The following is a 13306-nucleotide window of genomic DNA, read 5'->3' as shown; positions in this document are numbered from 1 at the left end:
ATTCAAATTCTTTTCAAATACAAAACCCTCGAGAGAAGATGACATGACTTCTTCCATTTAAATAAATGAAAAGGGTTTTGAAAAGATTTGAATTTTATTTGGAAATATTTCAAATTTAGAAACTTTAAGCAACTCAATGATTTTCACGAGAGGAGATAAAATGACTTCTTCAAATTATGAAATATGAGTTGGGAGTTTCAAGGATCAAATTCAAAGTCCTTTTGAAATTATTTTCAATTTGGAATTGTTTGAGTTTTATTCAAATTATTTTTATCCAAAAATAAAATATATGGAAAATAGGGTAACATGATTCCATACATTAGAAAATTCGAGAAAAAATAATTTGAAATCATTTTGGTATTTTTAAAATGATTTTTATTGGATTTTAATATACGAGTAGCACTCTTTGTTTTATCTGAATTTCTATGAATTTTATTTGACTCTAGAAAAATGTTCATCTTGTAGGAAAACTTTTTCTGAAAATTTAGATATATTATATGCCTATAGTTTATTTTATTTATATTGTTTTACTATTTCTTTTGTTTGCTAAACGTTTTATATAAAAAAGAAACCCTTCCCTCCGACTAGGCCGGCCCAACCCACCTCCTCGCCATCCCCGAGCTCCCGAGCGGGAATCCCGCTGTCGCACGACTCGCCGGCCACCATCGTGGCCGAGTCGGCCTCCTCGCGCCGCCTTTGCCCCTGCCGGACGCCTCCCCATAAATAGCGCCCGGGCCCTCCTCTCTCTCCTCGTCCCGCTCTCGCGCCGCCGCCGAACCTCGCTTTCGCCGCCACTGCACTTCGCCGCCTCGCCGTCCCGCGCCTCTCGCCGCCGCCCCGCGCCGCTAGCTGCTGCTGCCGTCGCCGCCGAGCACCGCGCCGCCTCGCCCCACCGAAGCCGCATCTCGCCGCCGCCCTCGCCGGAGCTTGCTGCCACCGCCAACCGACACGGGAAAGCTGCCGAAAAACGCCCCCTCATTGAACCGCCAAGAACCGTGGTAAAAACCGCCGCCGACCGGACCGATCCAAATCGGTTTTTTTAATAAACCGTTTTTTATTTAGCAGACGTTCTCTGTTTATATCTCGTCAGCGAATGGTTTTCGTCGCGTATGCTTCTGTAGAGAACGTTCGTTCGATAGGATTTTTCTTTTTATTTTAGTTTTCCACCAGGGACCCATTTGTGAATAGTTTCTTCACAGATTAGTCCCTGTACTTCAAACAACCACATCTTTTTACCCGTTTATCCAAATTCAACGAAACCAACGCCCACTTCTTTGTTATGATCCCCTCTATCCAGTAATCCAACTCAAACATGTTTTTGAAAATTTTAAATTTTGAATTAGACCAGATTTGAACTCAAACTTCGTTTGATCGTAACTTGAGTTTCGTAGCTCAGTTTTAGTTGATTCTTTTTGCTATTCGAAGCTCTTGACCTAAACTTTCTGATAAGGCCAAATTCAGCTAATTTTGGTACTGTTAGAAATTGTTTTATGTTGCAAGAGTTATTTGCTTGGTTTTGATGTATTCCGAATCGTATTCTTCGTTCTTTCTGATCTTTTGAGTGATTGCTTATGTGTGGTTAATATTGGCTGCTTACGATAGATTGACCGGAGTGTGACGAGTAGAACTATCCGGAGTTTTGAGTGTGAATCATCTTCATCAACATTGCAGGCAAGTCCACACTTTGATCATACCTCTTACTACCCAGTTTTATTGCATTAGATCAATCCTCAAGCATTGCATGATTAGGATCTAATTAAATTGTGGGTTTTGGGAAGTAGTTGATGAGGTAGGAACCTATTGCCCTGCATTCAAACCTTGGGAGTTACTATTACGTTATGCTTATATTGCCATGCGATGCTCGTAGACGTGGATTGGGTTTGAGAGTATTCATGACAGATGTGAGATTGTTAATTAATGGTTTACTTAAGGTGGCAACTTTAACACACATCTGGGTGGATTGAGGCACCTGAGTATTCCAGCGATTGCCTGTTTTTCTTTATGGACCGCCACCCAGGCTTAAAGGGATCATGCGATTATTCATGCTAGAAACTTCTGTGTGCAGCCACAAGCTACTATGGGCTCTAGCATACTTGATTAAGTCGTGTGAACTCTTATAGTGGTAGACTAGCAGATGTAGGGGAAAGTAGGTGTAACGGTCTACCCGATCGTAAGGTGCTAGCGCTTCTGAAAGACTATGTCTCGGTCATCCGTTTCTCAAACACCATGTAGTGCAAGAATCCCAACGGAGGAGATCGAGTCTTGTGGGGAAAAGTGCGCAAACCTCTGCAGAGTGTATAAACTAATCATGGTTAGCCGTGTCCCCGGTTATGGATGTCTTGAGTATCTAGTACTTGGATTATCATGTGAATCTCATCATGTTACTTTAATTAATATTGTTGGGTATTAATGATATTGCTTAATTGGGATTGAGAGGATGTCTATCTTCTCAATGTTCAACAACCACCATGATAGTTAAATAAAAATTTATTCCTTTGCAGTAGGGAAAATTGGCTTTTCGCAAAACATTATAACCATAGAGCTTTTCCACCAGCCATACATGCATGTAGTGATAGCCATTGTTCATCATTTCTCTATGGTGTGAATTTGCCAGTACATTCAATGTACTGACCCTTTGTGGCTGCAACGTCTCATGTTGTAGGATTTCTTACGACGAGTAAGTGATACGTTAGGGTTACGATTTCTACACTCAACTTTGCCGTTGGTGTTGATGGGAATCAACAACCTTGTTACTTCCGCTATTTTGGATTGAGGTAATAGTATTTACGTTACTTTTTACACGTGATTTACCTCTGTTATAAATCCTCGAGTACTGTGTGTGTCAGCATACCGATCCAGGGATGACACTTAAGCACAGAGACTTGACCATCTGAGGTCGGGTCGCTACATACAAAGCGGATACGGAAACAGAAATAGGCATTGACCGAAACTTAAAAACCCCTTGAATCATAGAGAAATACACACAAGGACAAACAAATTTAATGAGTTGTTAACATGGCTACAAAATAATATCATTATGTTAGCAACTTAGCGTAGTATTGTAGTAGTACCGGACAATTGCGAATACGGTCAAGCTGAGTACATGTGTGGTAGTAGAAGTTGGGCCTTAGATCCATTCTATTAATTGTGTCATTGTGTTCACTTTGGTGGTTGGGCTACAAAGCAGCTATAGGTCTATAGTAAAAACAAAAATTCCATATTCATGGAAACAGAAAGTTCCATTTCCATGCATGTTCCACCGGAAAACATGATACGTCTCCAACATATCTATAATTTTTTATTGTTCCATGCTATTATATTATCAACCTTGGATGTTTTATATGCATTTATATGCTATTTTATATGATTTTTGGGACTAACCTATTAACCTAGAGCCTAGTGCCAGTTTCTATTTTTTCCTTGTTTTAGAGTATCATAGAAAAGGAAAATCAAACGGAGTCCAATTGACCTGAAACTTCATGGAACTTATTTTTGAACGGAAGCAATCCAGGAGACTTGGAGTAGACGTCAGGGAATCTTCGAGGGAGGCACGAGGTAGGGAGGCGCGCCCTACCCCCCTGGGCGCGCCCCCCACCCTCATGGGCCCCTCGTGGCTCCCCTGACCGACTTCTTTCGCCTATATATGTCAATATACCCTAAAAACATCAGGGAGCAGAATAGATTGGGAGTTTCGCCGCCAAAAGCCTCCGTAGCCACCAAAAACCAATCTAGACCTGTGCTGGCACCCTGCCGGAGGGGGAATCCCTCTATGGTGGCCATCTTCATCATTGCAGTGCTCTGCATGACGAGGAGGGAGTAGTTCGCCCTCGGGGCTGAGGGTATGTACCAGTAGCTATGTGTTTGATCTCCCTCTCTCGTGTTCTTGAGGTGGTATGATCTTGATGTATCGCGAGCTTTGCTATTATAGTTGGATCTTATGATGTTTCTCCCCCTCTACTCTCTTGTAATGGATTGAGTTTTCCCTTTGAAGTTATCTTATCGGATTGAGTCTTTAAGGATTTGAGAACACTTGATGTATGTCTTGCATGTGCTTATCTGTGGTGACAATGGGATATCACGTGATCCACTTGATGTATGTTTTGGTGATCAACTTGCGAGTTTCGTGACCTCGTGAACTTATGCATAGGGGTTGGCACATGTTTTCGTCTTGACTCTCCGGTAGAAACTTTGGGGCACTCTTTGAAGTTCTTTTTATTGGTTGAATAGATGAATATGAGATTGTGTGATGCATATCGTATAATCATACCCACGGATAGTTGAGGTGACATTGGAGTACCTAGGTGACATTAGGGTTTTGGTTGATTTGTGTCTTAAGGTGTTATTCTTGTACGAACTCTATGATAGATCGAACGGAAAGAATAGCTTTGTGTTATTTTACTACGGACTCTTGAATAGATTGATCAGAAAGGATAAATTTGAGGTGGTTTCGTACCATACAATAATCTCTTTGTTTGTTCTCCGCTATTAGTGACTTTGGAGTGACACTTTGTTGCATGTTGAGGGATAGTTATATGATCCATTTATGTTATTATTGTTGAGAAAACTTGCACTAGTGAAAGTATGAACCCTAGGCCTTGTTTCCTAGCATTGCAATACCGTTTGTGCTCACTTTTACCACTTGCTACCTTGCTGTTTTTATATTTTAAGGTTACAAAAACCATTATCTACTATCCATATTGCACTTGTCTCACCATCTCTTCGCCGAACTAGTGCACCTATACAATTTACCATTGTATTGGGTGTGTTGGGGACACAAGAGACTCTTTGTTATTTGGTTGTAGGGTTGTTTGAGAGAGACCATCTTCATCCTACGCCTCCCACGGATTGATAAACCTTAGGTCATCCACTTGAGGGAAATTTGCTACTGTCCTACAAACCTCAGCACTTGGAGGCCCAACAACATCTACAAGAAGAAGGTGAGTGCTTGAAGGTATATCTTTAGATCTTGCAATCGAATCTTTTAGTTTCTTGTTTTATCACTAGTTTAGTTTATAAAAGAAAACTACAAAAAATGGAATTGAGTTTGCCTCATACGCTTCATCTTTTTAATATCTTTCGTGAGAATGATGGAAATGAAAATTGAGCTCAAGTGCTAGAAGAAGAAGTCTATAGAATGTTTGGCACTAAATCTTTGAATGATGAGCATGATTGCAATGTTATTAATATGAACTCTTTGAATATCCATAGTACTAATGATGATTGCACTAGTTATGATGAAAATATCTCTTATAAGCATGTCGATTTTTGTGGAGTGCATAGAGTTTGCAAGTACATACCAAACATGGAAGATAGATTTTGCAAGAGGCATAAGTATTTGGAAACTAAATGGTTGCAAGAGAGGCTAGATGTTAGTGCTAAAAATTTAAAATATCTTAGCCATACTTGTGAACTTTGCAATGAACATGGTCATTTAAATATCAAATGCAAATTGTTTCATGATTGAATCGTGTCCAAAAATTGTGATGACTTGATTTTCCTTGCACATCATAATGAACTTAGTTTGCTTTTGGGTTATGAAGAAATGAAATGTCAAACTAAGCATATTCCAGAATATAACCTTGAGAAATTCCTCAATATTGATCTAGAAGAAATTTATATGTATTGTGCGGTGAATTGCATTGAAAATCCTTATATTGCCAATTACATAAAGAAAAGAAAACAAATAGAAGATGAAGAGAATACTAACGAGAGGGAAGAGACTTCCCAATATTCTCCTATTATTTCTTATGATGAATCATGTAATGAGGAGGAGCCTTCTATTCAACCAATCTCATTAATAAGGAGCTCCAAAAAGAGGATTGAACCCACACATGATGTGAAGAAGAAAAAGAAAAGATGGAGAAGTAAAGGTAGAAAGGTATCTCTCCCAAATGATGTTGCTCCTATTTCTCATTGTGATGATGATAATTGCTATACTATTGGTGCTATCCATACTATTAATGATGAGAGTGATTATGCTTATGATATGAAAAGGCCCAAGCTTGGGGATGATATGTTTGATGAAGATGATGTTTTGAGAATATATTTGCTGCAATTAATGTTTGTCCCAAGATTGGGGATTCTACGTTTAATGAAGAGGATATTTTTAGTCTCCCAAGTTTTGATATGCAAATTTATAATGATGATAGCATGCCTCCTACCTATGATGATTATATTGATGAAAGTGGGTTTGGAAGAGTGTCAACTTTAGGAAGTAATGACCCCACTATTTTTGAGGATGTTGAATCTTATTATGATAATAATGAAAGTGGATTTGGAGAGGTCATGACTTTATTTAGTGATGATTCCACTATCTTGGAAGAGGTTTCAATCGATTATGATGAGAACAAAGTTGCTACTTATGATAATTATTGTGATGATACTGTTAGTGCTTCTAGTGCCACCCCTAGTTGGTTTTGGAGTATTGACAACAAACCTGGTTGATGGACTAATGTGTTTGTGAGAATTGCAGGATAACACAGGTAGTAGTCCCTCATTGATTCGGTTTTCCTACCAGAGATGACCCCTAAAAATGTATGAAGACATTGAAGTCAAAGGTGGGATGTGAAGACATTCACATTGAAGACTATGACAGGAGAAGACATCGTGTGAAGACTATGGAGCGCGAAGACTTAGTTGTTTCATCGTTCTTTTTCTTCTTTGTTGAGTCATAGGAACCACCATACTATTAAGTGGGGTTCAAGTGAACCAGTCAGAATGACTGAAGTGATGCTTAACCAAAATCCTATGTCTTCGAGCGAAGACAATGAGAGAAAATCTTATCCAGAGTTGGATAAGTCAGCTTTGCTTGGAGCCCAAGTAAAGTTGCCATGTGTGTTTGAAATCTGACCGTTGGAACACGTGTCAGTTCCTTAGTGACACAGGGTCATTTCGGACAAATCAGGTCAGGTTGCCTAGTGGCTATAAATAGTCCACCCCCTCCAACCATAAATGGTTGGCTGCTCAGAGTTAGTATACGGCTTTTGTCGTTTGAGAGCAATCCACCTCGAAGCCTTTGAGAGAGAATTCCTTGCGAAGACAAATCCCTAAACACCCAGAGCCAAAGAGTGTTAGGCATCACTGAATTCTTCCTGTCTGTGTGATCTGAAGACTTGTTACACTTGAGGACTGTGAATCCTCCAGCCGGTTCAGCATCGCGTTCTGAGCATCCAAGAGTCATTGTGGATCGCCGGTGAACGAAGTCTGTGAAGGTTTGGAAGTCTACCTTGAAGACTTACCAGAGTGATTGGGCGAGGACTGGGTGTCCTTAGCTCAAGGGGAATAAGGTGAAGACGCGGTCTTCTGAGTTGAATCTCAGCCTCCCTAACCAGACATACAGTTGTCACAGCAACTGGAACTGGTCCAACAAATCCTTGTCTTCAGTGAGCCACTGGTTCTATCTTTCCCCTCTCTTTATTTATAGTTGGTCCGTGTGAAGTCATTGCCTGGTTGCATTATCTTTTGTCTTCACTGAGTGACTGCTAGTTCTGATTGGCTTCATACTATCTTCCAACCTGATCTATACTTCCTAGCTGCTTTTAGTCGTTGTGCTTTCACTTCATTGAATACTTGACTATGGCTTGCTTAGTGTAGTCTACCTTCCGCTGCATGGTAATTGGTTTATCTCTATCGTTTGTCTTCGAAACTTCCATGTTTCTAAGACTTTTGTAAAAATCGCCTATTCACCCCCCTCTAGTCGATCACTAGCACTTTCAATTGGTATCAGAGCAAGGTACTCCCTTGTTGTGTGTGATTCGGTTTAACCACCTGGAGTTTTAGCTATGTCGACTGCAGGGATAATCAAAGTCTACGCTGCATGCCCAGTCTTCGATGGAACAGAATATCCCTACTGGAAGAATAAGATGCGCATGCATCTTGAAGCCATTGATGTCGACCTCTGGTATGTCGTCAAGAATGGCGTCCCCAAGGCTGGTGAAGGTGTCACCGCTGCTGATGTCAAGAAGTTCCTTCAACTAGACTCCACTGCCAAAAACATCATCTGTGGTCATCTAACCAAAGGGCAGTATGGCCGTGTGAGTGCTCTGGAAACATCTAAGCTAGTCTGGGACTGGCTCTCTAAGGTCAACGAAGGCGTATCAACCCAGAGAGATCAAAGAATCAATGTCCTTTGCAACCCCTTCAACCGCTTCAAGAGAAACTACAATGAGAATGTTTAGCTCACATTTGATCGACTCACTGATATCACGAATGAGCTTCAAGCCCTCGGCGCTATTGAGATCACCAAGCATGAAGTCGTCAAGACACTCCTGAGATCACTTGACAGCTCGTTTGACACCCTAGCCCTGATGATTCTAGAATGCCCTGACTTCAAGACACTCGATCCGTCTGACATACTTGAAAGGCTCAACACACATGAGTTTCAGCTTTTTGAGAAAAGAGACATCTACGGTCCCAACTATGGGCGAACTCATGCTTTGAAGGCAAAAGCTGTTTCCTCATCTGAAGAAGAATCTGATTGCAGTTCGGATGATCCTGAAGACATTGGAAAGGAGCTTGCTATGCTTGTGAAGAAGTTTCAGAAATTCACCAAGAAGAAAGGCTTCAGAAAGTCCTCACGATCCATCTCAAGGAATGATGAAGCTTCTGCTCATGACTACAAGAAGAGAACATGTCACAAGTGCAAGAAACCTGGTCACTACATCTCCGAGTGTCCGTAGTGGGACAATGAGAACAAGAAGAAGAAGAAGAAGAGCAAGGAATATGATTCTGACGACAAGAAGAAGAAGAAATACTCAAAGTCTTCTTCCAAGTCTTCCTCAAAGTCTTCATCACACAAGAAGAGCTCATCTGGCAAGGCTTGTGCGTTTGTTGGCAAGGAAATGGATTCAGAGGAGGAGTCCGCTTTTGAGGAGGCGGTGGTGGAGTCTGAGGAGGAGTCCGATTCTGGCGTTGCAAATCTGGCTACATCATACGTTGCCAAGTCCATCTTCAACACTGAAGACCATGACTTCATCACCGACGCCGATGTTAATGACAAGGACAACTCCGCTACCACCTACTGCTTCATGGCATGCGGTGCCAAGGTAAAATCACGCACTACTCACTATCAAACATCCAGTGAAGATGGCTCTGATTGTGGTTCCAAACCCAGCTACAAAACACTTGCTAAAATTGCAACTGAACAACAGAAAGCTATGGAACATATTCAAAAACTGTTAGACAAAAGCGATGACCTGTTAGACGCTGAAATGACTCGATCTTAGTCCTTAATTGAAGACATAAAAAATCTTCATATTAAGTATGAGGAACTTGAAAGTCGTCATGAAATGCTCTCGACAACTCATGAGAAGCTTTCCTATGATTATCTTCAAAGGAAGCAAGATCTTGAGAAATTGAGAGCAACTCATGAAGATCTTCAAAAGGAAAATGAGTCACTTCGCACCAAACAGATTAGTTCCGCTCAGGAAGGATTTGAACCACCATGTCTTAAATGCATGGAGCGTGACAACGCTACTTCTGTTCCTGGATGTTCTACTACTGCTACTATTGCACTATCTTCAACTGTTGATGTGGTAACTAACCCCTCTGCTAAGGATACCATTGCTATTGCTGATGAAAATGCTAGGTTGAAGACATTGCATGAAACAAGGATGTACAAAAGTCTCAAAGGGCATCAGACACTATGTGATGTCCTCAAAAGGCAGATCCTAAACCGAAACCCTAGGAAAGAGGGTGTTGGGTTCGAAAGGAAAATGAATGTTGATGGCTTTTACTGGAAACCTGAGCAGTACCCCAAAACCACATGGGTTGCTGCAAAGGAACCTTCAGTGGATCCACCCACCCTATCTGGATTCACTTGTGGTAAACACATTGTTATTGATGAATCCTTTGATGCAAACTATAAACTGTTTAAGAATCAGAAGGGTGAAGTGTTTGCCAGGTATATTGGTACTAACTGCAGGTATGGGCCATCTATGAAGACAGTCTGGGTACCGAAAAAGTGTTTGGAGAATCTTCCTGTGAATGTCGTCATGACACCACAAGTGAAGAAGACAAACCCCAGACCACAGGCTTCATATGGTCCAAAGGCTTCATACAGACAGAGGACTCACCTGAGTCGCACTAATGCAAATGTTTTACAGGGAAATCATACTCAGGCCTATGAATATGAGCGGGTTTCATCAAACCGCCATGTTCATACGACCAAGAACCACTCTGCTTATTCTTATGAGTACTATTGTCCTCCTGCAAGACTTTTTGCTAGGGCTCTGTCGGTGTCAAAACTGGCGGATCTCGGGTAGGGGGTCCCGAACTGTGCGTCTAGGCCGGATGGTAACAGGAGGCAAGGGACACGAAGTTTTACCCAGGTTCGGGCCCTCTTCATGGAGGTAAAACCCTACGTCTTGCTTGATTAATATTGATGATATGGGTGTTACAAGAGTAGATCTACCACAAGATCAAAGAGGCTAAACCCTAGAAGCTAGCCTATGGTATCATTGTATGTTGTGATTGTTGTCCTACGGACTAAAACCCTTCGGTTTATATAGACATCGGAGAGGGTTAGGGTTACACAAGGTCGGTTACAAAGGAGGAGATATCCATATACGTATTGCCTAGATTGCCTTCCACGCCAAGTAGAGTCCCATACGGACACGAGACGAAGTCTTCAATCTTGTATCTTCATAGTCTAACAGTCCGGCCAATGGAGATAGTCCGGCTGTCCAGAGACCCCCTAATCCATGACTCCCTCAGTAGCCCCTGAACCAGGCTTCAATGACGATGAGTCCGGCGCGCAGTTGTCTTCGGCATTGCAAGGCGGGTTCCTTTTCCGAATACGTCACAGAAGAATTTGAATATGAGGATAGTGTCTGACCCTACAAAATAAGTTCCACATCCCACCGTAGAGAGAATAATGTTTTCGCAGATCTAATTTGCTAGCTTGTTTCGGCAACATGACGTTACGTCATGGACCGGTGATTATTTGAACCGTTTCTTTTAACCAGCCCCGCACATAACGCGAGGCAGTTTTTCGATATGTCTTGTCAAAGCAGAGATCGTGTCCCCTTATTACGGGATTCTCATCAATACGGGCGTGGGTAACCCAACCGCGCCATCAATTGCGGCGCTTGGGGGATAAGCGAGTTTTACCAGGCAAGTGGGGACGCTTAATTTTGTCCGCCCATATAAAGGGATAAGGATTCACCTTTCTATCCACGCCTTCTTCCTCCTCTGCTCATCCACTCCCACACACTCGAGCTCTAGCGCCCAAGCTCTCACTTCCATCTCAACTTTCTCCAACCATGTCCGGAGCGGGAGGCAAGTGGATGGTCTCCTCCGTCACGGAGGGAGACGTCAAGAAACTAAGGAGAGCCGGATACCTGCCCGACGACATCGCGCACCGGCTCCCAGATGAGGGACAACTCATCCCCACCCCCAAACCCCATGAGAGGGTGGTATTCCTCACCCATTTCCTCCACGGACTGGTATTCCCTCTCCATCCCTTCGTTCGGGGGCTCATGTTTTATTACGGCCTGGATTTCCACGATCTTGCCCTGAACGTCATCCTCAACATCTCGGAGTTTATCGTCGTGTGCGAGGCCTTCCTCCGCATCAAGCCCCACTTCGGCTTATGGCTGAAGACCTTCAACGTCAAGCCGAAGGTAGTGAGTGGCCGCCAGGCGGAGTGCGGAGGCGCCATGGTGGGCAAGATGCCCAACATCACATGGCTCGAGGGCTCCTTCATGGATACCATAAAGGGGTGGCAATCGGGGTGGTTCTATAACACCGAGCCGCGCGACCCTGCATGGGTAGTGGCCCCCGAGTTCTGATCTGGCATCCCTATGCGGCTCACCTCCTCGAAAGAGAAGGGCCTGTCCTGGGGTAATTCAAAAGAGCTGACCAGACTCCAGACATGTATGCATATGCAGGCTTCTCTGCTGGCGTTCGCCGCACTAACTACGGAGGTCGCCGTACTGAAGCAGGACCTCGATGGGTCCAAGAAAGAGCTCAGCCTTGTCAAGATGCAGCTCGAGGAGAACGAAGGTAAGTAATACCCCGTCTATAGATATATGTATATAAAAAAGGATGCGATTGCAAAATGACAGGATCATTGTATGTTTTGCCAGGGGCCACGACTGAGGTGGCGACCCTGAAGCAAGCGTTGACCAAGGCCGAAGAAACAACAGCCAAGGAGCGCACCGAGTGAGAGAGGCACGAGGCTTGGGTGGGCGAGGTGCAGCAAGAGCTCCAGGCTCTCGTGACGAAGCACGAAACATTGGAGCTTGACTCGAAGACGCGAGAGTCTGAGCTTGCCGCGGCCCGTGAGAGCGCGAAGAGTGCCAAGGCCGAGGCCCAGAAGGCCCTTCAGGAGATCGACGCGATGAGGAAGATAGCGGCGGGTAAGGCTTTCTATATGCAAAGCAAGCATGTAAAGGTGAATTGCCGATTACTTACCCGAATCCGGAGCTCTTCAGGAGCATTCGCAAGTTTGCCCCGCAGTGTATCCAATGCCGCACAATTCTACCAGGCCGAGGATGGAAGCTCGACGGAGAAGCTGTTCTGGTCTCAGTATGCTGAGGTCGAACATCCGGTGCCAATGAGCGACCAGCTGAAGCAGATGGCCGAGCTACATAAGGCGGCCGATCAGGCCATGAGGGGCTTCATAGTCCGGTTGTGGCCTGGCGACGCCCTTCCGAATAGCTTCTTCGGCCTGGTGAGGCGGCTTGTGGATGCCTGCCCTCGGCTGGAGGTCGTCAAGCGATCCATCTGCATAGAAGGTGCCCGCCGGGCTTTCGCTCGTGTAAAAATGCAGTGGGTCAAGCTAGACTCCGTGAAGCTGATCAAGGAGGGGCCACCGGAGGGCAAGGAGCACCGCCACCCCAAGATGTACTACGAGGGTGTTCTGCCGGGTGCCCGTCTTGTCGCGGATGAGTGTTTGCAAAATGTAATATTTGAATGAGACTTGCTCGTGTTGTCCTGTATGTATGAAAACTTGTATTATGTTCGCTATGCAACGCTTGTTAGAATTTAAAATATTACCTTCTGTTTGGCTATTTATCCAATCTGAGAGATGGCTAGTCCTCGGCTTCTGCCCCCATGCCACTAGTGCTGGGGTGTTCGGGATAAACCTGAGCACTCTTGTTCCCATGTTTGGGTCCTTCGAGGGAGGTGCTTAGCACAACGAACAAGGCAACCAGACTAATAATGCTTTATCACTCTCACTTAGCCATAGAATTCTATAATTTCAAATTTTGGCGAAGCCCCTGGTATTCGGAAGGCCGAATTCGGGGCACGATACACGCCTGTAAGCCGGACGGAGCCGGCCCCTCGCCCTAAGCGGCATAAG

Source organism: Triticum aestivum, chromosome 3A, assembly GCF_018294505.1.
Source record: "Triticum aestivum cultivar Chinese Spring chromosome 3A, IWGSC CS RefSeq v2.1, whole genome shotgun sequence".
Lineage (NCBI taxonomy): Eukaryota > Viridiplantae > Streptophyta > Magnoliopsida > Poales > Poaceae > Triticum > Triticum aestivum.
The sequence above is the reverse complement of the archived record's forward strand: the minus strand, read 5'-3'. Positions refer to the sequence as shown.